This window comes from Lissotriton vulgaris, chromosome 9 (assembly GCF_964263255.1).
Source record: "Lissotriton vulgaris chromosome 9, aLisVul1.2, whole genome shotgun sequence".
Taxonomy (NCBI): Eukaryota; Metazoa; Chordata; class Amphibia; order Caudata; family Salamandridae; genus Lissotriton; species Lissotriton vulgaris.
Window position 1 is genome coordinate 434,076,550 of NC_141697.1, and position 24,541 is coordinate 434,101,090.

General features: G+C 51.8%; 1 pseudogene; it reads left to right on the plus strand.

Annotated features, from left to right (window-relative positions):
• The first annotated feature begins 7,261 nt into the window (after positions 1 to 7,261).
• On the plus strand, positions 7,262 to 8,528 carry LOC147690239 (18S ribosomal RNA; annotated as a pseudogene).
• The last annotated feature ends 16,013 nt before the right edge of the window (positions 8,529 to 24,541 follow it).

The following is a 24,541-nucleotide window of genomic DNA, read 5'->3' on the forward strand; positions in this document are numbered from 1 at the left end:
TTATTAAAATCTATACAAAAGCATTAACCAGGACAATTTTAACACTCACACTTTTTTTGTTTACAACCCACACTTCACTACCTGCTCCACTGCAACTCAGGTGTTGAAGCACACCCAAGTGACGCTAGGCCACTTGGGTGGGCCCCGATGATGAAGCAAGTCACCACTAGGTGGTGAATGAGGGGTTTACTAACAAAGGAACAGTGCTTCCTCATCTGGAAAAAGCCTTCATCCCCTTCATCGGGTAATACTCCTTCAATTGTTCTTTTCTAATCCTTGACCAGGGAATCGGGAGTATTCCCCGTCCAGCAACTACGGACGCAACTCCTTACTCTCTATGTGTTCTTAAGATGCTTTTCAGATTTAAAATAACCCCTTGATAAGGATAAAGAAAACAAGCAATAAAAGGTCCAATGTGCATGTTGCTGCGACTGTTACAATATGTGACCAACCAGATCCCGAGCCAGTGGCTGAAGGAGGGTGCACCAAAGTCAGTCCCCCTTTTATCTCCAAATTACTTACCATCTCTGGAGGCTCACGAGGGGGCGGAGCTCTGTTCTTTTGCACGTTCCTAAATTCAGGGCAGCTAGTGCTCTGAAAGAATCTTTACCCCGGAGATGCCAGCTCCATACGGAACTCCACTATCCAAACTAAGAAAAATTGAGACTAAAGACTGCCTTCAGGAAACAACTCAAAGTTTACCTAGTCTGTCAGTGCCTGATCGAAACAATAATCTACACCATCATCGATTCGCAAGCCCACCTCAGACCGTTCTTCATGGTTATAATAATGCTTAGTGTTCTATAATGTTTATCACTCAGTTGCCTTCTCGTGTATAATTGTTATCTGTGAATAGTCCTGAAAGCCACGGGACCAGATGCTTTTTCTAAAGGTGTTAAATAAATTAATAAAACCCTGGAGATACTGTATAGAATACAACGTTTAAAATCAAAAATTGCACTTCAGAAAGACGATAGTAGGTTATACTGAACAAAACAGCTTTTGTTACCCTAACAGGGCTCATCTGAATTGAAAGATTTCTTGATATGTTCGTTTGGAAACTCTATACCAATTCTTTTTAAAGAAAACTTTAACTGTACAAAAAGAAGTGATATTCGCCACTACCTGAAACATTTAAGAATCATGCATACATTGCATATACAAGAATCCTGTATCACACTGAACTACTCCACCATAAAGTGATCTGTCATCAAAAGAACGTTGACCCTGTGAAAACATTTCCATCCCCCAAAAAAACAACCTTTGATGTTTGATGCAAACGGATTAACTTTCGATAAACTTGTATAAGGGTGTGTTAAGAATTCCGTAAGATCCCACTAAACTGTATAGTTCTCCTATTTCAGACATGAAAACATAATCACAGTGGGGATAGCCACAGTGATGGCAGGTTCACATTTTGTCATAACGCTTTGTACTAACAGGGATACCAAATCTTTTTCATGCATATTTCTACCCTCCAAACATAATCTCTTTTGCCCATCTTGTTTTTTTTTCTCATGTCCTTTGGTTGCTTTCTGCTTTGAACCAAGTATTCCTTGGTTGTTCAGGTACAAAGAGACTTCTGAGAAAGTTTGTGAAATTTCAGACGTCTTAGGGGATCCTGCCAAGAGGGGTGTCCGCTTTGGCATACTAGGGGCGGATTTATCATCGAAGTCACAAAAAAATTACGCATACCGGCGCACATTGTTGAGGTTGTACTTTCTAGCGGAGATCTTCATCTACGCTGCAAATTAGCCTTAAAGTAACACTAATTAGAACTTTGAAATCTCCATTAAAGACAAAGGAGGGGTAGTCCTTCTGCTCCAATATTCAATGTTGTGTTTCTCCCTTTTTAATTTAGAACCTTATACCATCAGTGGGTGGAATGTGCTAATAGCCTCATTGCTCTTCTGCCTTCGGCTAGAACAGTTCGTAAATACTTTCTCCCTTATTAACAGCATAGCCCGTGGCAGCAGGTTAAAAGGTTATATAGCACTCTATGCTGCGGAGATGTCCCATGCACGAGTGGTTTATGGACATCCTGATGCTACTACCCATGGTTTTTTATGCAAATCCCCATCTCTTAACAGTCGTAGACTGGGCTTTGTGCCCAAAAAATGCCTTCTCAAAGCTGGTGGTAAGTTGGAGAAATCTTTTAATTTCACCAAACATTTCTCACATTGAATGTATGCTGCGCTGTACAGCACACAATGACAGAAACATGTAAAGTTATTCTATGCATAGTACTTTATATTGGAAGGATATCCTTCCTTTAGAAAACTTAATGCTACATCACATACACATACCTTTGCACCGTGGTGCAAAGTTGTATGCAATGTGTCAGGTAACTGTCATGGTATACAGACAAAATATCGAGTACAAAATATCAAATTACACAAATATCTATTTCAAAATAGAGAATGAACAAAATATCGACTGGACAGAATATAGTCATCAAAAATATCGTTTTTAAGGTAAGTAATATAATATCGATTTTTATAAATATAGAAAGTCAAAATATCGAAGTATATAATATAGGTTATTAAAATTATCGAATTTTTAATAATATCGAATTTTTTAAAGTGTTTTGTATGTTAGTATATGTGTGCAAAGTGTATATTTTTTTGTAATTTATTTTAAGTAATATTTTATGTTATTTAATTTTTGCGTAATTTAATTTTGTAGCGGGTTGTGGGTTTATAGGGGAATAGGGTGGAAAGTTATTTAATTGTAATTAATTAAATGTTTTAATTTATTTATTGGTATTTATTTTGAATTAATTGGTAATTCAATTTTATTTTTTAATTGTTAATTGGTAATTAATTTGCATTAATAGTTAATGAATTTTAATAATTAATATTTTTAATTGATTAATTATTATATTGTATTAAATTGGTATTTACTTTTAATTCACTTTTTATTGGTATTTATATTTAATTTATATTTATTAATATACTAAATATTTACTTTCTTTACTGTTAAGCTCTCCAGAGTGGGAATAGTAATTTTTACCCCTACGCTATCCAACGCTTTCCCCGCTGTTGCACTCATTGGAGTGGAAATAGTAATTTTTACCCCTACGCTATCCAACGCTTTCCCTACTGTTGCACGCTCTGGAGTGGGAATAGTCATTTTTACCCCTACGCTATCCAACGCTTTCCCTACTGTTGCACTCTCTGGAGTGGGAATAGTAATGTTTACCCCTACTCTATCCAACGCTTTCCCTACTGTTGCACTCTCTAGAGTGGGAATAGTAATTTTTACCCCTACGCTATCCAACGCTTTCCCTACTGTTGCACTCTCTGGAGTGGGAATAGTAATTTTTACCCCTACGCTATCCAATGTTTACTCAACTGTTGCAGTTGCTGGAGTGGTAATAGTAAATTTTAACCTCTTTCAATGCTACAGTAAAAATATTGTATATTTTTTATTATTATGTTAATATATATAAATGTGTTAAAAAATCAAGTTGTATTTTTATTTTTTTAACTTAAATTATCTAATAATGTTTAAGTTAAGTATTTTTAAGTAGGTTTTAATTAATGATAGTTATTATTGAATTAATTTTAAATTATTTTAAGTTATTTTAATAAATTTGATATTTTTACTAAGTATATATATATTTTCGATATTTTTTACTTACCTGTTTGTTGATAGGATTTCGATATTTTGTCTTTCTATATTTTTACTTCGATTTTTTTTGTCTATACTTTTGTATTCCATATTTTTTCAGTGATCCAACTGTCATTGGTGGAGAAGCAACGCCATATCTTTGTACATATGGCTCAGCACGGTTTTCCCCATTGCACAATGCAGCAACTGTGATTTTTATCTGGTAGAGACTTCAAGCCACAGATTCCTTGCCTCAGAATGACTGGATCTGTACGTTTTTTAGCAGTAGCCCTCTGCACCGCTAGGTGCATCGTTTGGCTCCGCACCAGCATCATCCGTGCCTGAAGGGATGTACGCACTATCTATATAGGCTCCACCTCGGCACGCTGACGTCAGTTCTTTCCTTTACATGCCAGATAGCGCCGATGCAGGCAGAGCTACCCGGAGTAATTTTTTTGTCTTGACTTTTTGTCAATACTTTTTTTGAGACAATTTCTCTCCTGGTGTAGCAGGATGTCGGAGTCAGGGTTCACTGTACTTTCCCGGAGCTGGAGCGATCCCCACCCAGCTTTAGAAATGTTATGAGTTCATGAACCTCATATGAATGTGGCCAGGCCCCTCTGGAGGACCACCGGGGCCCCACAGGCTTGAGAGAGACCCCCACTGGATCTTTGCCGGCAGGTTCACCCATAGCACCAGTCATAAGCCTCATTGAACCCAAGTTGAATGCAGAGTCAGTAGCAAAACAAAGACCATCGTCGGTGCCTGCTCCAGTGCAGCATCCACTGCAGCGCCATCCCCATCATAATTCCCAACCCTGACACGGAGCCGACGGGCATCGAACAATACCGGTTCCAGCACCAACTGGGACCATGCTATCCGATCTGAGCCTGTGCCTCTTTCATTTCACAGGCCTGGAGAGGGAGACTAAATGGAGGCGTCAGAGGACCCTGAAAGATACCAGCAGCCCCTAGATGAGAATGAGGACAATCAGCATGGGGAACTTGCGGAGGACAGTTGGTTAGAGGCCTCACCTGACACTGGCCGTCCTCCTACCATGGCTACAGAGGAGGAGCCTCTTTCTCTGTAGTGGAGTGTAGGGCGGCTGAGGTCTTGAACCTTCAGCTACCCACAGTGGCAGTCAAGACATGCGTCTTGACGGAGCTGATTCAGCCAGGAGTCACCCCTTCTGAACCTTTACTGCCCTTTAATGAAGCCCTTACCAACGTCCTATCCTGGGACTGGTCCAAGCCCTGCACAGGGACTCCTGTGCATAGGACAATTGCCCGCCGCCATCGCTCCGCTCCTGGGGACCCCAAATTCCCTACCCAAACCCCACTCTAGACAGCTTGGTGGTCCAAGACTCCACCTCTAGGATCAACCCCAGTGTGAAGTGGGAATCGCAGAGACTGGATACCTTTGTCAAAAGAATGTTCTCTTCTGCAAGCCTTTCCCTGCGGTCAGTGAACAACCCCAGCATGGATAGGGAATCCCAGAGGCTGGATACCTTTGTCAAAATAATGTTCTCTTCCGCCAGCCTTGCGGTCAGTGAACAACCCCAGCATAGATTCGAAATCCCAGAGGCTGTATACTTTTAGCAAAAGAATGTTCTCTTTCGCCAGCCTTGCACTGCGGTCAGTGAACACCGCTTGCCTTTTGGGTTAATATTCTCCTACAATCTGGGATTCTATTGCGCAATTGCTGACTATGGTCTAAGGAGGCCTATGCCGTACTCTCCCAGACTATTGCTGACAGAGAGATGCAGCAGAGTTAATCATACAATGTGGACTGGGCAAGACTGACTTGCTGGGTAGAGCGATTTAATCGTTGGTGTCTTTGCGGACCCACACCAGGCTGAGAACCACTGGCTTCTCAGGGGATGTCCAAGCCTTTGTTATGAACATGCCCTTTGATGGCTCTCGTCTTTTGGATAGAAGGCAGGCTCAGCGCTGGAGTGTTTTAAGCACAGCCGAGCTACAGCTAGGTCCTTGAGCTTGTCTATTGCCCACGTCATTCGTAGCCACGGAAGGGGTCTACAGCCATGTGTATACCCTTACCACCACAACCATCAGGCTTCCCAGCCTTGTCATGGCTGAGGTCATGGGTCCCATAGACCAAGTAGGGTAGTTAGCCAAAAGTCTGGCTAGTACACCGGATACGCCATTACCTGCTCTACTGGTGGTAAGTAACATTGGATGATCTGCAAAATCCAACAGTCCAACTGGGCTATACCCTTCTCTTTCTTACTAACCCTCCACTTATTCCACCCACTTACAACCGTCTGACAGAGGACTACCTCTCCTTGCTCCATCAGGAAGTGTTGGCTGTCTTGGCCAAGGGAGCCATAGAGAGGGTGCCAGCATCAGAAGTCGTTTGTGGTTGCTATTTATTTTACTTTCTGGAGCCCAAGATGAACAGAGGCCTTCATCTTATCCTAGTCCTGCGCATTCTCAAGCTCTTCGTGAAAAGAAGAAATCCAAGATGTTCAAGCAAGTTGTGTCTGCCCTGGACCTTGGAGACTGGATGGTAGCTTTGGAAATGCATGATGCGTATTTCCCCTTCCTGCCTGCCCAGAGATGTTAGCTGTCATTGATGGTGGGCCAAGAGCACTTTCAGTTTGCCATGCTTCCCATCAGACTTTCCTGCAGCCCTCGAGTGTTCACAAAAGTGATGGCAGTGGTTGCAGCTCATCTGCAGAGGTCAGGGGTTCCAGTCTTTCACTACCTGATGATTGGATGTTGAATGCGGGCCTGCCCCAGGCAGTCGTCTCCCGCCACCAGACTATGGCGAACCTCCTTCACTTGCTAAGGTTCAGTATCAATGTGTCGAAGTCACGCCTGACTCCATCTCAGACGCTCTCTTTCATTGGAGTCGTTCTGGACACAGTACAGTTTCGGGTCTATCCTCCTGAGTGGCATGTCCAGGAGATTCAGCCTGTAATACTGATGTTTCAGCCTTTATCCTGGATTTTGGTGTGCATGACCCAGAGGTTGTTGGACCTCATGGCCTCCTGCTTGTAACACGTGCCTTTTGGCATAGGTGGGCTCTGTAGTAAGACCTAAAGTTCCAGTGGGGAGAGCATATGGGGAATCTCTCCGATATTGCCCAGATGTTAAAGGGGACCGCGAAAGATCTGCAGTGGTGGCTGGTGGACGGCAATTGGGTCATTGGCAGACCCCTCTCCACCAGAGCTGACTGTGGTGACAGGTGCGTCATGTCTGGGATGGGGCAGCCACCTGGGAGAGGTGGAGACCAGAGGACTCTGGTTTCTGGCAGAGTCCGACTCCACATCAACCTGTTAAAGCTTCGGGCAATTTGCTAGGCTTTGAAAGCCTTTCTTCCTTTGATCAAGGAATGTTGGTGCTGGTGTTCACGGACAACACCACCATCTTTTAGTACTGCAACAAACGGGGCGGGTGGTATCGTGGACCCCTTGTCAAGAAGCTCTACGTCCCTGGACATGGCTGGAATGTCAGTGCATTTCCATGGCGGTTCAACACCAGGGCGGACAAACTCAGCTGAAGATGCCTCGTGGATTATAAATGGCTTCTCCTGAAGGTGGTGCATCCTGGTAGTTCTCAGACTTACTCCTATCCCCACTGACCACGCTAGGAACTTAGGCCTCATTCTGAACAAGCTAACCAGGACGACTCTGGTCAGCTCCATCTCTTCCTCCCAAGGAAGACTCCCCTGCTTGCCTAGGTGAAAAAACTCTGACCGGGCCCAGGTCAGAGATCCTTTAATGAGCATCCATTGGATTTTAAGGGTTGTGCCAGCAACAGCGGTATTTCCAGCTTCAATAGAGTATATTAAAGTTGCTTCAGTTAAAAAGCTTGTTGTTGGATCCTGAAATCGAGCTGGTATTACACCGAGAAGTGAACTACCACCTCTCTCAGTCTCAGCGCACCCCCTGATTGTCTGAAGTGTTTACTTTGAAAACATTAGTGTCCAAAGCAGGCTGGTCACCTGAATACTGCAGCTAGCGGTACCATGTTGTTGGTTTTCAGAACTAGGGCTATGATTGAGATGGCTAGGGGCATTTCTATTGTGTTGTTAAAGGTGAAATTATTGGACTGGCACAAGCCAAATGAAAGCATTTGCCGGGAATGTTTTCATCGATAAAATCTGAAAGTCGGAAGTTCAAAGACCAACACATACCATTGTTGTTCCAACCATAAACAATGCAGACTAGTGTTCTGATGGCATTGTTTCCATGACCCGCCGAGCAACTTCTGGGAAATCAAAGTCTTAAGGTACCAGGTGGGTGGTAGCTAAACTTTAAAGGAATTGATGGAAGGGCTCCACCAGGAGGGGAGCCAGCAATTTAATTTGACTAAACACGGGAAAACTCACTTGACCTGGACACGAAAAGGATAGACAGATTAATAGCTCTTACTTGATTTTGTGGGTGGTTGTGCATGGCCGGTACTAGTTGGTGGAACAACTTGTCTGGTTAATTTCGATCATCTCCATGCTGACTATAACCCCACCCTCAGTGGTTGGCGTTCAACTTTTTAGAGGGACAAGTGGCGTTCAGCCAGATGAGATTAAGCAAAATCAGGTCTACAATGCTCTTAGATGTCGAGAGCTGCACGCTCACGACACTGAACGGATTAGCATGCGTCTACCCATAGCCAACAGGCGCGGGTAACTTGCTGAGACCAGTTCATGATGGGGTTTGGGAATTGCAAGCCTTTCCCACAAATGATGAACTCCCAGTAAGTGCTGGTCATAAGCTTGCATTGATGAGGTCATTGCCATTTGTACACACTGCTCGTCTCTACTCCTGATTGGACAGTTTGGTGAGGTCCTTGGATCAGCAACGCCCTAGGTGGATTGCCGAGAAGACACTCAATCTTGACTATCTAGAGGAAGTCAAAGTCATAAAAAGGTTCTCGTAGGTGGAAAGAACAATTAACACATGAGCGAATGACAGCACCAGCTCGAATCCTCGTTCACCTCCCAGCCAGAACACCTGGCCAACAGAGTGGTCTGCTCCTGCCTGTCACATGGGCAAGAACCAGGCATAGGGCGGGCTCCTAGTCTGAAAGTTCCAACAGAAGTGAGGGACCAGGGCAGGCGGGCGGGCAGGCGATCACAACCCCTCCAGGAGGGGCACAATGTGACAGAACCTAATTTAGCCCAGTAAAACCCCAAGGGAAACTTCATCATAGTGACTCCCTGAGCTGGGACAGCCCCCCCTCTAAGGCAGTGCTGGCTGGGTCCTATCATGCCTGATCCCTGCCCTCCCGGCTTGTGATAAAAAATAACTGAGGAGCAGCCTCTCTCAGGCGACAGGGCAGTGTGGATAAGTAGGAGCTGGACCGAGGAGAGAACCCTCGATCCTCGGCAGAGACCCTATGCCCCACAAAGCCAGTGCAAACTGCTTTGAGGAACAGGGGTGAAGCAGCCCCCAGAAACCCTAGCTGTTCTCTTCTGGTGCCTCCCCCTGGGCATGGAGCCCCAGTCTGCCAGCATGTCTCAGCTGGGAACTCTCAATGCACAGGCGTTGAGCCCGGACTCCTGTTAGGTGGCAGATGACCAACATGCAAGTGGGTTCACCCTCCCTCATTGCCAGGTATCTCATTGAAGGTCCTGTGTGGTCAGGCTGGGATTTGAAAACTTGTGTGGTCCTTCCTAATGTCTGGGAGGGCCAGTGCTTAGTGCCTGCCTGCTGCGGTAATGGAGTGGGACTCCGGGGTATATGCCTGGAAATACACTTTGAATTATAGGCGCCTACTCCCAAAGTTGAAGGGGTCTCTATGCGAGGGCAGTGGATGCTAAGCACTGCCTTCCTCCTGCCTCTTCTACATCATGCAGGTGGGGGAAAGTTACAAAAGTTGCCAGTGGGTCACTCAGCTAATGTGTCAAGGGAGGACGCAGCTAACTGCAAGAATTAGTGTGAATTCCAGGGCACATTGATCAGGCACTTAGCGCCCAGGTTCTTCCCGGGGCTATGCCTCTCTGAGGGTTGCTTAAATATCACTCGCCCTAGGGCTCTCCCAGGGTGCCGACGGCTGGGGTGTCACAGGCGCTCTGCTCTTGTCCCCCCCCCCACCACCAAAGTCAGACCTCCAATAGCCCATCACTGGACACCCCCTCTCCCTTAGTCCTGCTGCGGAGATATGGCACTGCTGCACCTGGCTTCAACCCACCTGAGTGGGGCAGGTAGGTGACCGGTCCACCCTGGGCATAAAAAATAACTGGGATCCCACAGATGATTGTGCGCAACATCTTGGGTGCCTACTCCTGACGCTGGGAAGTCCCCCGTTCGTTCCCTGCATCCAAGTAAGACCTGAGATCAGACATAACCATCCACTGATATCAAGCATATTAGTAAGTGGTGGAAAAAATTAACCAAGATCCCTTTGTAATGGTGAGGAATAGATTGTGCAGGCACATCGACGTTTCGACCCAGAGGAGTGCGTGATTCAAGAGGAGTCACAGCAGGTATTATTCAGGACATGGGGGGGGGGGGGAGGGGGGGGTAGAGAGGAGGGGGGGGGGGGGAAACAGCCAGTGAGGCTAGCAACCAAGATGGTGGATTCTAGTCCAGGATGATGAAGAATTGCACCAATTATAACCCACCAAGGGTTGGATTGTAGGTGCCATGATGATTGCATCAGGAATGGAACGAGTCAGATTCTTGGGGCAATGATGTTCATGAATCACATCAGCTATGGCTTGAGTCAAAAAGCTTTAGCCGGCCAGCATTGGAGTGAACAGCCAGAGCTTGTTGACTCATTGCTGCAAGAATCTGACTCATGCCAATCCTGATGCGATAATCACTGAAGAAGACCCGCTGTGACTCCTCTTGAATCATGCAGTCCTCTGGGTCGAAACGTCGATGTACCTGCTCAATCTATTCTGTACTCTCTCCACTCCACGTGAAAAGCAAAACTGTTTATGGACTGGAGTTTCATGTGCATAGGGATTGAGGTCTACTGAATGAACATTTTAGATGCATCTAGTACAGCACTGTATATACTTTAGTCACTTTAAGAACTTTGTCACTTCTAGATCACCTTATCACAGATTAGTTTGCCTTGCATCGTTTATCAATGTGACAGCCGGACTATGTTAAAACAAGATAAAATTGTAAAAAAAGAGAAATGAATTAAGTTGCTAATACAATTCCTTTTGATTACGTCAAACTAGGTGTGTTTTTCCTTCTTCATGCATACATGTTTATGGTAGCTTAAAGCAATTATTTTTCACCCGACAGAACCTACTTTAACATATATTTTAATGCTAAATGAGGTTCCACATGTTACCGATTAACAAAATGCACTTTTTCACACGATTACTGAAAATTGGCTACTTTTTCTGTTCAATCAATTATGTCAAAGTGAAATTTTGTTTGTTTGTTTTCGTTAGTTTTATCTACTGTTAGGACTTGGTGAGGTAGATGAAAGCCAGCGCTATATAAAACCTCTAAAATAACTAAATAAATAAATGTATGTCTTAATATCTCTACAAGTTTTGCTTTTTCACATCACTGTATCATGGGCAATGTAGCAGGATGGGATGACCTACTTCATTGAAAAGTTCAGTAGTGCTTCTAAGTAAGTGCTTTCGGGGGCGTGGCCAAGATGGCGGCGTGAGCAGACGTGCTTTGTCGGAGCTCCCGCCGCCGGCCGTTATCCATAGCGCTTCTCTCAGCAAAAGCCCGGACCCGAGCACTTCCCCGGCGGGCTGAGGCCGGCATTGCTGCGGGGGACTGCTGGACAGCTGTGTGGGCGATTCCCGAGGTAGAACCCCGGCTGGGCCCGGCCCGGTGATCTGGCGGCACGGACAGCCTGAGCGCGGAACGACAGCGAGGCCGCGAGGGGCGGAGCCTGCAGGCCGAGTCACGGACGTCTGTGCCCGGCCGCTGCGTCGGTGAGCCCGGCCCGCGCGACCAAGCGCGAGGCCCCCGCGACCATCTGACGGGGGCTTCTGCGGGCTCGCCACGCGGACCTACTGCAGCCTGACTGGTGGCGCCTGGTGGCGGACTCAGCCTGGGTCGGGTGGACGACCCGTGACACGGAGGTGAGGAGAGGCGGCGAGGGAGGCCCCCACCCCCCAGCCCGGCGGACCCCCCCCCACGTGGGCTCGCCGGGAGTCGGCAGGGACCGGCAGACACCCCCACGGTCCTGTCCGCTGGCAGCGAGACACGTCGGCAGGCCGAGACACCGGAAAGCACACTCGGCCGACACGGGGTCGGTTGGCAAGGTCCACAGCAGTCACCCATCCCTGCCTGCGGTACTACCCGGTCCCTAGCTGCATCTGCGCACCTGGGCCTTCGGCGGAGGAGGTGGTGACGGGTCGGTGCGGGGGGTGCGGAGAGGCGCCATAAGAGCTACGCACGTGGTGGGACAGCGCGAGGGCCCTCATCCTGACCGGGCACTGAAGACGCCCACACGAGCAGCCAAGCCCCCCCCCGGCCACAACCCCCACGGAGGTGAGCGGACCCCCCTCGCCGCGAGGAGGCCTCAACGACCACTCTGGGCTCTCGCCCCCAGAACAGTACATCGTGGTGTGCCGCGGGCGCCATCTTGGGTGGCCTCCCACCCGGCCCGTCCAGCGCTCTCCGTCCTGCCCTCCACAGCCGGTGCTCCTGCTCCTGTCACGCGGCCCCTATACCTGGCTATAGCCTTGTGGAGCGTCCCACGGCCCCCCTGACCCGGCCACGGGCTTGTAGGGAGGCCGCGTCACACTGCACCCCCGGAGTGGTGGAAGATTGAGGGGATCGCGGGGGAGCCACTCACGCGGCACTGGTCGTCCCGGGGTCGGAGCGGTGCCCACCAAGATTGAAGACCGGTCTGCGGCCAGAGGAAGGTGTCACCGGCGGACGCAGCTGGGGTCTCGGGGACGACATGTCCGGCGGAAGGCCCAGGAAAGATCGCACTATCAAGGATCTCTTCACCCCCCCCACCGTGGGGAAGCGGACTGGCCCCGGGGGGTCAAACCCCCGAGGAGACACGGACAAGCAGACGGTGGACCTACCACCCCCAGGGGGGGCAGACCCCGAGGCTCCAGTCACGCGGTCCTTTCTGGAGTCCCTGTTCACGGGGCTGAGGGAAGACATCCACGCCCTAAAGAAGGAGCTCCAGGATGAGATCAAGGAGGTCCGCCGCGACACCGACGCCATAGGGGAGAGAGTTGCAGACCTGGAATCGAAGAGCGACACCCGGGACGCCGAAATAGAGGCCCTACGGCAGGAGTTGGCCCGCATTCACGACCAGCAGGTGGATCTCCAGACTCATGCTGAAGATTTGGAGAACCGCTCCCGGCGGCATAATATCAGGATCCGAGGAGTGAAAATGGCCCCGGACACGGAGGACCTCTTTCGGTTCACGCAGGGCCTCTTCAACCACATCTTGGGCCGACAGGCGGATGCCCCCCTGCGACTGGATAGAGCCCACCGAACGGGCCCGCCGAGAGCCGATGCAACGCACCCCCCAGACATCTTGGTGTGCGTGCAGGACTTCAGGACGAAAGAGGAGATCCTGAACAAGGCACGCCGCATGGACAGGATTATCTTCGGCGACCATGCACCAGCGCTCTACCAGGATCTGGCTGCACTCACCCTCGAGAAACGGCGCATTTTTCGGCCAGTGACAGCAGAACTGAGGCAGCGCAACATTTCCTACAGCTGGGGGCACCCCTTCCGCTTAGTCTTTCGGCTCGGCAATATCCTTCACCAGCCACGCACCCTCAGGGACGCTTGCCGCGTGCTGGGCCTGGAGGAACCGGTGGTCGACGATGAGTCACCGGGAGACAAGGCTCCTGCTGAGTCCGGCCCGGGCCGCTGGCAGCAGCAACGACGCAGACGCAGACCGAAACGCCCCGCGGCGACCGAGATAGAAGAGGGCCAGAGGGCCGCGGTGGAGACGGTGGCGCAAGGCCTGGCGCCGTCGAACAACAACTGAACGCTGGGAGAGCGACGCACCGGTTCCACAAGCCATGATGGGTCCGGGCTAACCTAGTCCGGCGGCGGGGGCGCGTGCAGAGCGCTCCTGGGTCTTCCCTGATGGTGACTTTGTCTTTTCGTCTGTGGCGGAGTGCTTCGAGCAGGCCGACCTGCTCGCGACGCCGCCACGGCCCCCACTCTACGGACTTACCTTACCACGGGTCCAGTGGCCATGAGTCTGGACCTGGGACAATCTTGGACTATGTTTCTTTACCAGTTGGGGAGATGGACGGGGTAGGGGGGTGGGTACCGGGAGTTGGATGGGAACTGTTTGCACTACGTGAGGGGGGGTTCCGGGTGGGGGGGTTGCTCCGATTGCTCCGGTTGAGCGGGGACCAGGGGGGACAGCTTGAGTTGGGGGGGTCCTGGGGAGTGAAGGGGGAGGGGCGGGGGGGTTCTCCTTGTCCAGAACGTTCGGTCGCCGAGGGTTGCCCTACCGCAGCCCCTAGCGCAGCGACTTCCACGACCCGTGGGCCCACACTCACGGCCACCGGGCAGGCTTGGCTTCCCTCGTACGATCCCAGATATGTCACGACACCTCATAGTGCTTACGCTTAATGTGCGGGGCCTCAACAGCCCGAACAAACGCAGGGCGATCTTATCCTATCTCGAGCGCTCCAAGGCGGACATCTGCCTCCTCCAGGAAACACACCTAGTGCGCAGCGACCAGCATAGACTCAAATCCCGCGCGTTCCCGTGGCAGTTCTTTTCCTCTTCCCCGAAGAAGTCTGCGGGGGTGGCGATCCTAGTGGCTAAATCCTTTGAGGGGAAAGTCCTCCAGAAAGAAGCCGAAGTTAGAGGGCGGCTCCTACTCTACAGCTTCCAACTCGCGGGTCACACCCTGCTTGTGGGCTCAGTCTATGGTCCGAATGAGGGCCAAGAAAAGTTCCTGCACACAGCCCTGGAGACGATCACAGCCACCACACACACCCACTTGCTGCTAGGGGGGGACCTCAACCTAGTCTTTCATAACACGGTGGATCGCTCGGGACAGAGATCGGGTCAAGTAGGGGCGCTCACAGCGGCGGGTCACGCGCACCTGGCGGACCTGGGCCTCATCGACCTCTGGCGGCACACGCACCCCCAGGTCACCGCCTACACGTACTACTCGGCCGCTCATAAGACGTATGCGCGGCTAGACTATTTCCTGGGCTCTTCGCAGCTAGCGCTACATGTGGAGAGCGTGGAGATACTGCCGGCCTCGCTCTCAGACCACTGCCCAGTGGTGGCGACGCTTCGGGTGGGTGCCATGCCGGCACCTCAACGGCACTGGAGACTGCGGGACGGTCTCTTACAGCTGCCTGACACCCAGACCAGGCTCACATTGGCGATCGACCGCTTTCTGGAGCACAACGCAAACGACGATACCTCCAAGGCGACCCAGTGGGCGGCCCTTAAGGCGGTCTTGCGCGGGGAAATCATTTCCATTGCCACGGCCAACAACAAGGAGAGGGAACTGAAACGTGCCGAGCTCTCCCAGCGCGTGGCGGAATTAGAACAGATGCACCAGCGCACGGGGGCGTCCAGGGCATGGCGTCAACTGTGCGCCGAGCGGAAAATGCTGGCGGCCTTGGATCAAGATGTGGCGGAATACGCCGCGATGCGCCTCAAACACGTTTACTATACCGGTGGCGACCGTTGCGGGAAACTGCTGGCGAGTAGACTTCGTGCGCAGACTCAGAGGCAGCAGGTGAACTCTCTCCGGTTGCCCAGTGGCGACCTGGTCACGGAGAACGCGGCGATTGCGACGGCGTTTGGGGATTACTATGCGGCGCTCTACGACGCGGATCACCTGGACCCTGACACCAGCCCAGCCTATCTGCGAGGCGCGGACCTCCCCGCCCTCACCCAAGCCCAGGCAGATTTCCTGGAGCGGCCCATAGGCCTGGAAGAGGTCATTTCGGCCATTGCCCGCCTAAAAGTCGGGAAATCCCCGGGACCCGACGGCTATACCGCGGCGTTCTACAAGACCTTTTGCCAGCGACTTGCCCCCCTCTTGCGTGACCTATTCAACACATTCGACACGCCTGGTGCCATACATCCGGATCTGCTGGAGGCGTCTATCTCTGTCATTCCCAAACCGGGTCGCGACCCGGCACTCTGCGGCTCCTACAGACCCATATCGCTACTGAACATAGACCTGAAACTTTACACTGGCATACTCGCGAGCCGCATCGCCCCCTATATGCAACAACTGATAGACCCCGACCAAGCGGGCTTTATCCCCCAACGGCAGACCAGCGACAACACTAAGCGGGTGCTACACCTCATTGAGGCCGGATCACGCACTAAACCCGGCTGCATGCTGCTCACCATCGATGCGGAGAAAGCCTTCGACAGAGTGCACTGGCCGTACCTTGACCAGGTCCTCCGCCACTTCGGCTTTGGGGAGAAACTTCGCCACTGCATCTTCAACTGCTACCGCCGGCCCAACGCCGCGGTGCGCGTGAACGGTCACACCTCCCCGAGGTTCGACATTGGCAGAGGCACGCGCCAGGGCTGCCCGCTGTCACCGCTCCTGTTCGCATTGTACATGGAGCCGATGGCTCAGAGGGTGCGGCAACATGCTCTCATCTCCGGTATTAAATTTGGGGCCGACACGCACACAATCAGCCTATACGCCGATGACGTCCTGCTGTCCCTCACTGACCCGATGCGGTCCCTGCGCGCTCTCTTTGTGGAGCTACACACCTTCGCCCTGGCCTCGGGCTTCAAAATCAACGAAGCCAAATCTGAGGCCTTGAACATCTCCCTGAGCCCGGAGGTGGTGGACGAGATTAAATCGGAATTCCAATTCCAATGGTCGGACGCTACCGTCCCCTATCTGGGCGTTCGCCTAGCTCCTACTGTCCGTGGCACCGCGCGAGCCAACTATGAGGCCCTCACCCGCAAACTCCGGGAGCAACTCCGGCGTTGGAAGCCACTTACGCTATCGTGGTTGGGCAGAATTGCCGCGGTCAAAATGACACTGCTACCGCAGATTCTGTACCTGTTCCAGACGCTTCCACTGAACCCCCCGGCGGGTTGGCTCCAACAGACTCAGTCGGAATTGTCACGGTTTATCTGGAACGGCCGACGACCCAGATTCAAGCATACTCTCGCCACCCTACCCCCCGCGAACGGGGGCGTCGGCGTGCCGGACCTTACACTGTACTTCCAGGCAACACAGCTACGCACCTTTGTGGAGTGGTTCCAGCTGGAGTCCGGTAAGCACTGGCTCTTCCTGGACCAGGCAGTGGCCGGCCGCACGCTCCAAGGCGTGCCCTTCCTTCCGCGCCGACACCGTCCCCCTAACCTGTACGCCTCTGAAATCACCAGCACCGCCCTGCGAGTGTGGGATAGGGTAGCTGTGGCCAAGGGGCTGACCACCTTCCCCTCGCCCATGACCCCCATCTTTGCGAACCCAGACTTCACGCCAGGCTTGGACACCAGCGCGTTCACGACGTGGCGGACGACACCCTGCCGCGCGGCGGGACACATGTTCGACACCAAGGGCATTCTGCCGTTCCGGCAGGTCAAAGCAGACTACGGTGTGGCCGAATCGGAACGCTTGCAGTACCTACAGGTGCGCCACTGGGTGCTCCACCCCTCGGTCCAACCCGGAGCCCAACGGCCCCTCACACCTTACGAACGATGGCTGCTGACGCGCACCTCGGATAAGAAGTTGATATCGGACCTCTATCAGCAGCTGCTCCTCGCGCAAGCACACACCTACAATGCAGGCCAAGTCCGGTGGGAGAGGGACCTGGGGAGGCAGCTCACTAGGAAGGAATGGGAGGGGGTGTATCATAGAGCCAGACACTCGGCGCACCACACCGGCCTTACCGAGACTTTAACGAAGGTAGCAACATACTGGTACCACACCCCTGAGAGACTACACCACTGGGATGCTCGGATCAGTGACAGATGCTGGAGGGGATGTGGGGAACTGGGGACGCTGGAACACCTGCTGTGGAGCTGTAAGGCGCTGCGCCCCTACTGGGACCCTATCCTGGATCTTATAGATGCGCACCTAGACACACAACTGCCGCGCTTCCCAGCGTACATCCTGCTAGGCCTCCCAAACGCACTCATGTATCCTCTGAAATCCTGGCGCGGGCGCCTGATTGCACTTGCGCTTGGGGCTGCGGTCCAAAACATTGTGGCACACTGGAGGGCGACCCAAGCTCCGCAACAACTGGGGTGGCTTCATAGACTATGGGCGATCCTGGGGATGGAGAAACTATCGCTGGCAGCGTCAGGGAGGGGGGCGGACTTTGCGGACCTCTGGCGCCCATTCCTCGCCTTGCTCACCGGGGAGTTTCGGGAGGTGAGCTGCCCGCGCTACCTGCGTCTGCTACGCTTAGCCGAAACACCTCTCCCGGATCCCAGAACACATACCCGCAAGCGCACGGACCCCACACGAGTGGCGTCCGCTGACTGTTGAGAGTGACTCGCGACCTAGAGCTGGATCCCGGACATGGACAAGGAGAAGGGTGGGCTGGGGTGGGGTGGGTGGTGGGGTTGTTTACAGTTCTTTGTTCCTCGTGTTTTTTCACAATGCACTTGCACTGACCAGCTTGCACCGTATAGCACCTCTTAAGACGCGGCCGGCCCAATGGGTTGTAGGCGGCTTGCTGTGTTAATGAAATACTGTCCCCGCTGGCCCTATGGTGGGTACCCGCGGGGTCACTGACCCCGGCCTCCCTAGAACAGTGGCGGCCCTTGCAGAAGTACCTGAGGTGCATTTGTTTTTTGCATATGCTCAATAAAATATTTAATACATAAGTAAGTGCTTTCCAATTTTAAGAAGTAAAACATTGGTTAGTCGGTAAGAGCACTGGGTTGAGTTGGATACCAAGGCTAGAGAGGCCTTCGGCGCAGGGAACACATTCTGGCTTGGAATACTGCTACTCAGTAAGAGATTTCCCGTCTTATTATTTCTCAGAATTACCTGTTCAGAGATCAAAGAAACATTGTCATGGAAGACACGCTCTTCTATAAGAAAGCTGAACAGGAAGGGTGGCCCAAAAAAATAGGGAACCAGCAAAAACCCCAGGTTGAAGTTTCCCTTCCTAAACACTGCTTAGCTTTAACTTCGAAAGCCAGACTAGATGTCTAGGAAAAATATGTAATTACTCATCATTCAACTGATTTTGTATCCGACTTTATTCATTCCACTTTGAATTGAGAACATCTATTTTTGATGCTGTTAAAATATGAACTTTCTGAAGATGGCAGATGGAAAAGGTCAACAATTGTTCTGTGATAGTATAAGTTCGAGGCATGTGGGCTGCAGAATTCATATCTGTGCATAGATCGCCGCCTAGTGTTGGGTCCGGATGATTGCACATTTTTGTCCTGGAAGAGTCTTCGAAGTATCACGAGATAGGTGGCTCCTCCCCTGGACTACAGTGCGCATGGGCATCGACTCCATCCTCAGATTGTTTTTTTCCGCCATTGGGTTCGGATGTCTTTAATTCCCTCTTGTCGGAATCGATAAAAAAAACGTTCTTGAGACCAAAAGGTCTTTAGTCTATACGTCGGTATTGTTTTGCGTTTGGCTTTCCTTCTTCTAGCTCGGCTCCGAGCCGGATTCTGTACTTCCACGTGCTTTCGGCGCGGAAGGCCTAGTCGACGCTCCTGACCTATCGACCGTCCATCATGGACCGAAGTCCATTCAAGAGATGTCCGGTCTGTTACTCGAAGTACCCCCACATAGACGTCCACCCGGTGTGCAACAAGTGTCTGTCGCCGGACCACGATGAGGGCAAGTGTATGGCTTGTTCCCGCTTCAGGTCTAAGAAGACGCTTAAGCTTCGACGAGAGGCGCACCAGGAGGCCCAGCAATCTGCTCCGGCGCCTGTGGACATCTTCGATGCAGGGGACGCCGAGGACGAATCTATCCAGGACGTTTCTGAAACAAACCCTGCGTCGGACGTCGAAGAAGACTACGACGCAGCTGCTGAGGGCGAAGAAGTCGTAGAGGAGGTAGGAAACGACGACGGGGCCATGGAGGATAGCTCGAATGAGGAGCTTCCTCAATCTGACTGGGGCCGTGCCGATTTATAAGGCCCAGGTCGAGGGATCGCCTTCGGGCCTTACCCAAGATCTCGCTATGGGTTCCACGGCCCCGCCTTCGGGCCCGGCCACGGACATTGTTACCGAGCCACTCCCTGGCAAAACGAAACCGAAAGTGAAACCTACGGTCTCGACGCCAGATACTGCGCAGGTGCCAGCATCAAAACCGAAAGTGCGCATCGCTTTGGTCGGCTTCAAAACTTCGGAGGCTTCGGCGCCGAAGAAGCCGAAGGTGGCTGTCGAGCCAAAAAGTCAAGTCAAGGGCGTTGAGATGAAGTCTGCCGCGCCGAAGGCTAAAGTGAAGGTGGTCGATACCGGCGCGTCGGCGCCGAAGTCGGTCGACGCCGGCAAGGGCCTTGTCGACCCGAAGAAGGCTGTCGGCGAGCCGAAGAAAACTCTCGGTGACCTGAAGGAGCGGCTCGATGACCCGAAGGTCCTCACTATCCCGCGTCCGCACGACAAGGCCAAGGGCGCTGCGCCCCGAGAGTCGACTCCGAAAGTGGCCTCGAAGGATTCCATTGAACCAGCGCGCCCATCCGCAGCGTTCACCAAGAAGGTGACTGACTCCCTGCAGCGCATCCGTGAGGGCACCGCGTCGGTCGATCCGAAGGACCCTCCGCCTGCGAAACCTGTGGAGAAGCCAGTTAAGGCGTCCACGCCGATCCACTTCACGTTGCCGCCTAAGACGGCGCCGAAGGCTTTCGCTCCTAAGGCAGTGGCCGGCGTGCCCGAAAAGGTCTCCTCGGCGCCGAAGGCGTCATCGGTGGTTCACGGCCCGCGACCTCGACGTCCTTCGAGGGATGAGCGTCAGGAACATTTTATCGACGCCGAAACGGGCAGGCTTTCCCTCCTGAAGCGGAAAATCACCTCGGAACCCCAAATGGAGTCTTACAAGATCCCTCTCAAGAAAAAGAAGGACTCTGCTTGCTCTCCCGTCTTGGTGGAACCCCTTTCCCCCCAGACTCATGATGTGTCGCCCACTTACTCAGATGTGGATGCTGGTGAGGGAGATGATGAGGATGAATACAGTTATCCAGTCTATACAGACCCTGAGGATACAAATGAACCCTGGGCAGCTGGTGGTGACCCTGGGGATCCTCATTCAGGACAAGACCCTCAACTTTTTTCTGCAAAGACTTCACCTACAGAAGACACTGCTGCTTTCAATGCCCTCATTGAACGGGCTGCTAACAATCACAATGTCCAGCTGCATGCTGACCCTGTGGATGTGGATTTCCTCTTTGACACTTTTTCAGTATCAGAAAAGACTGTTAAAACACTGCCTATGCTGAAAGGTGTTTTAAAACATGCTGCTGAGATCTTTAAAGAACCTACCAGGGCAAGGGTGATAAACCCTAGGATTGACAAAAAGTACAAGTCGGCGCCTACTGATCCTACCTACATTAAAGGACAGTTGCCTCTGGACTCCCTTGTCTTCTCGAATGCCCGGAAGAGGGCTAATTCTCAGACTACGGGTGATGCTCCTCCCCCAGACAAAGAATCCAAAATCTTTGAAGCTTCGGGGAAAAGGGTGGCAGCACAGGCAGCCAACATCTGGCGCATTTCTAACACACAGGCGCTTCTTGCGCGCTATGACAGGGCACACTACGATACACTAGAGACCCTGTTGCAACACCTGCCTGATCAATACAAAGAAGGGGCTGAGATGCTGATTCAAGAAGGGACGCTAATCTCTAACGCTTCCATTAAGTGCGCTCTGGACGCAGCTGATACTGCTGCCAGAGCTATAAACACCAGTGTTATGCTTCGGAGACATGCCTGGCTGAGAATCTCTGGCTTTAAGCCAGAAATCCAAACCACCATCCTGAACCAAACGGTTAACCCAGATCACCTGTTTGGCCCAGAGGTTGACACCACCCTAGAAAAAAATAAAGGACACTGACACTGCAAAATCCATGGGTGCCTTACAGTCCCAGCAGTTTCGGGGTGGGTCCTTTCGTCGCTCCAGCACTAGAGGCGTCTCCAGGGGTCAGCTCTCCCAGTCCACGCAATACTACAAGGGCAACACTCAGACTACTTACACCAACAAGAGTCGAGGTGGATATCGTGGCAACAGCGCCAAAGGCAGAGGACGTGGCAACAACAGCTCCAGATCCTCTGCCACCAGCAAACAGTGACGTCTTGTCACTGCCCCCCGTCCACACAACACCGGTCGGGGGGAGACTCCAGCAGTTCCTGCCCGTCTGGAAGTCCATCACCACGGACAGGTGGGTCAGAAAACTTATCCAATACGGTTATTGTCTGGAGTTAACATCCACTCCACCTAACATGCCCCGAAGGCACCGTCCTATGTCGGACGAGCACTTGCACTTATTGCAGCAGGAAGTCACTGTCATGCTGCAAAAAGGAGCAATAGAGCTCGTGCCACTGCAAGAAAGAGGCACAGGGGTATACTCCCTGTACTTCTTAATACCAAAAAAGGATGGGTCCCTCAGGCCCATCCTGGACCTCAGGCCACTCAACTACTACATCCTGTCGGAGCACTTCCATATGCTGACCCTACAGCAAGTGCTCCCGTTGCTCAGGCAGGGGGATTTTCTCGCAACTTTAGACTTAAAGGATGCGTACTTTCACATTCCACTGCACCCTTCACACAGGAAATACCTCAGGTTCACCATCCAAAACCAGCACTACCAGTTCAAGGTTTTGCCTTTCGGTGTCACCACGGCACCCAGGATGTTCACAAAGTGCCTGGCGACAGTGGCGGCGCATCTCAGGAGACGGAACATCCAAGTCTACCCTTATCTGGACGACTGGCTCATCCAAGCGAAGTCAGCCCAGCAGTGTGCCGCCCACATGTCCCACACCATTCACCTCCTGCACGATCTGGGATTCTCACTGAATTACCCAAAATCCTACCTCCAGCCCGCCCAAGTACGGCAGTATCTGGGCGCGACCATAAACACTCTGGCGGCCACAGCACAGCCAAATTCAGTGAGGGTCAGCAGCATTCAATCGCTGATACAAAAATTCAGACCTCAACACTCGCTTCCAGCAAGAGTGTTCATGCAGTTGATAGGCATGATGGCCTCCTGCATTTCCATAGTCCCGCACGCGGGGCTGCATATGCGTCCGCTTCAGGAGTGCTTAGCACGTCAGTAGACTCAGGCTCACGGGCAGTTGAAAGACCTACTGTTGGTGAGCGGTCGGGCATACAACTCTCTGCATTGGTGGAATCCACGAAACCTTTGCAAGGGCCGACCATTCCAAGAGCCTGTGCCACAGATCATCCCGACGACGGACGCTTCTCTCCAGGGATGGGGAGCTCATGTACTCCATTACACTGTGCAGGGACTATGGACGCCACAGCTGAGGAAGATGCACATCAATGTTCTGGAACTGATGGCGATCTTCATGGCACTCAAAGCATTCAAAGTACATCTGTGCAACAAGGTCGTGTTGATCCGGACGGACAACATGACGGCCATGTACTACATTCAAAAGCAGGGAGGAACACACTCTCCACAGCTGTCTCCTCTGGCTCAGAGCATGTGGAAGTGGGTCATTCAGAGGAACATCTTCCTCATGGCAGAACACCTCCCGGGCAAGGACAATCAGATGGCGGACCTGCTCAGCAGGCACAGCCACCAACTGCACGAGTGGGAGATACATCCATCAGTACTCCAACCGTACTTCCGAAGGTGGGGTCATCCAGAGATAGACCTGTTCGCCACAAGGGAGAACGCAAAATGCCAAAGCTTCGCCGCCAGGTTCCCACACCCACAGTCGCAGGGCAATGCGATCTGGATGAACTGGTCAGGCAAATTTGCGTTCGCTTTTCCCCCAGCACCTCTGATAACACTGGTTGCACGCAAGCGCAGGCAGCACTCTATGACTCTCATCCTAGTTGCTCCAACGTGGGCGCGCCAACCATGGTACACCACGTTTCTAGAACTGTCCGTGGTACCGCATCAGAGGCTACGTCTCACTCCCAGCCTTCTGACGCAGAGCCATGGCGACATTCAGCATCCAGATCCGCAACAGCTCAACCTGGCGATCTGGCTCCTGAAGTCCTAGAGTTTGGCTACCTGCACTTGCCTTCTGACTGTATGGACATCATTCGGGAGGCAAGGAAGCCCACCACCAGAGCATGCTATGCGGCAAAATGGAAGCGGTTTGTCATTTATTGTGCAGACCACAACATTAACCCGCTAGATGCTTCTATTCAGAATATCATCCGTTACCTTTTCCATCTGTACAAATGTAATCTGGCCTATGCTACCATTTGCATACATCTATCTGCGATGGCCGCTTATCTCCAGAATAGGCAGCACCTCTCCCTCTTCAGGGTGCCTGCCATTAAGGCTTTTCTGGAAGGGCTCAAATGAGTCATTCCTCCGCGGACTCCACCAGCTCCGGAGTGGAACCTCAATGTGGTCCTCACCCGGCTGATGGGTCCTCCCTTTGAACCACTGCATTCCTGCGAGATTCAGTTCTTGACGTGGAAAGTGGCTTTCCTCATAGCGATTACATCGCTGCGGCGAGTTAGTGAACTACAAGCCCTAACTATCCAAGAGCCATTTATTCAAATTCATTCTAACAGGGTGGTGCTTTGCACTAACCCTAAATTTCTTCCCAAGGTTGTGTCTCGATTCCATATCAACCAGACCATTGAATTGCCTGTTTTCTTCCAAAATCCAGAGTCATTGGCGGAGAGAATGCTCCACACCCTTGACGTCAAAAGGGCCCTGATGTATTACATCGATAGGACCAAGAATTTTAGGAAGACTAAACAACTTTTTGTCGCCTTTGCACCACACCACAAAGGTAACCCTATTTCCAAGGCTGGTATTTCTAGGTGGATCGTTAAATGTATCCAGATCTGCTATCTGAAAGCCAAACGTACTATCACCATTTCACCAAGGGCCCACTCCACCAGAAAGTTGGGGGCCT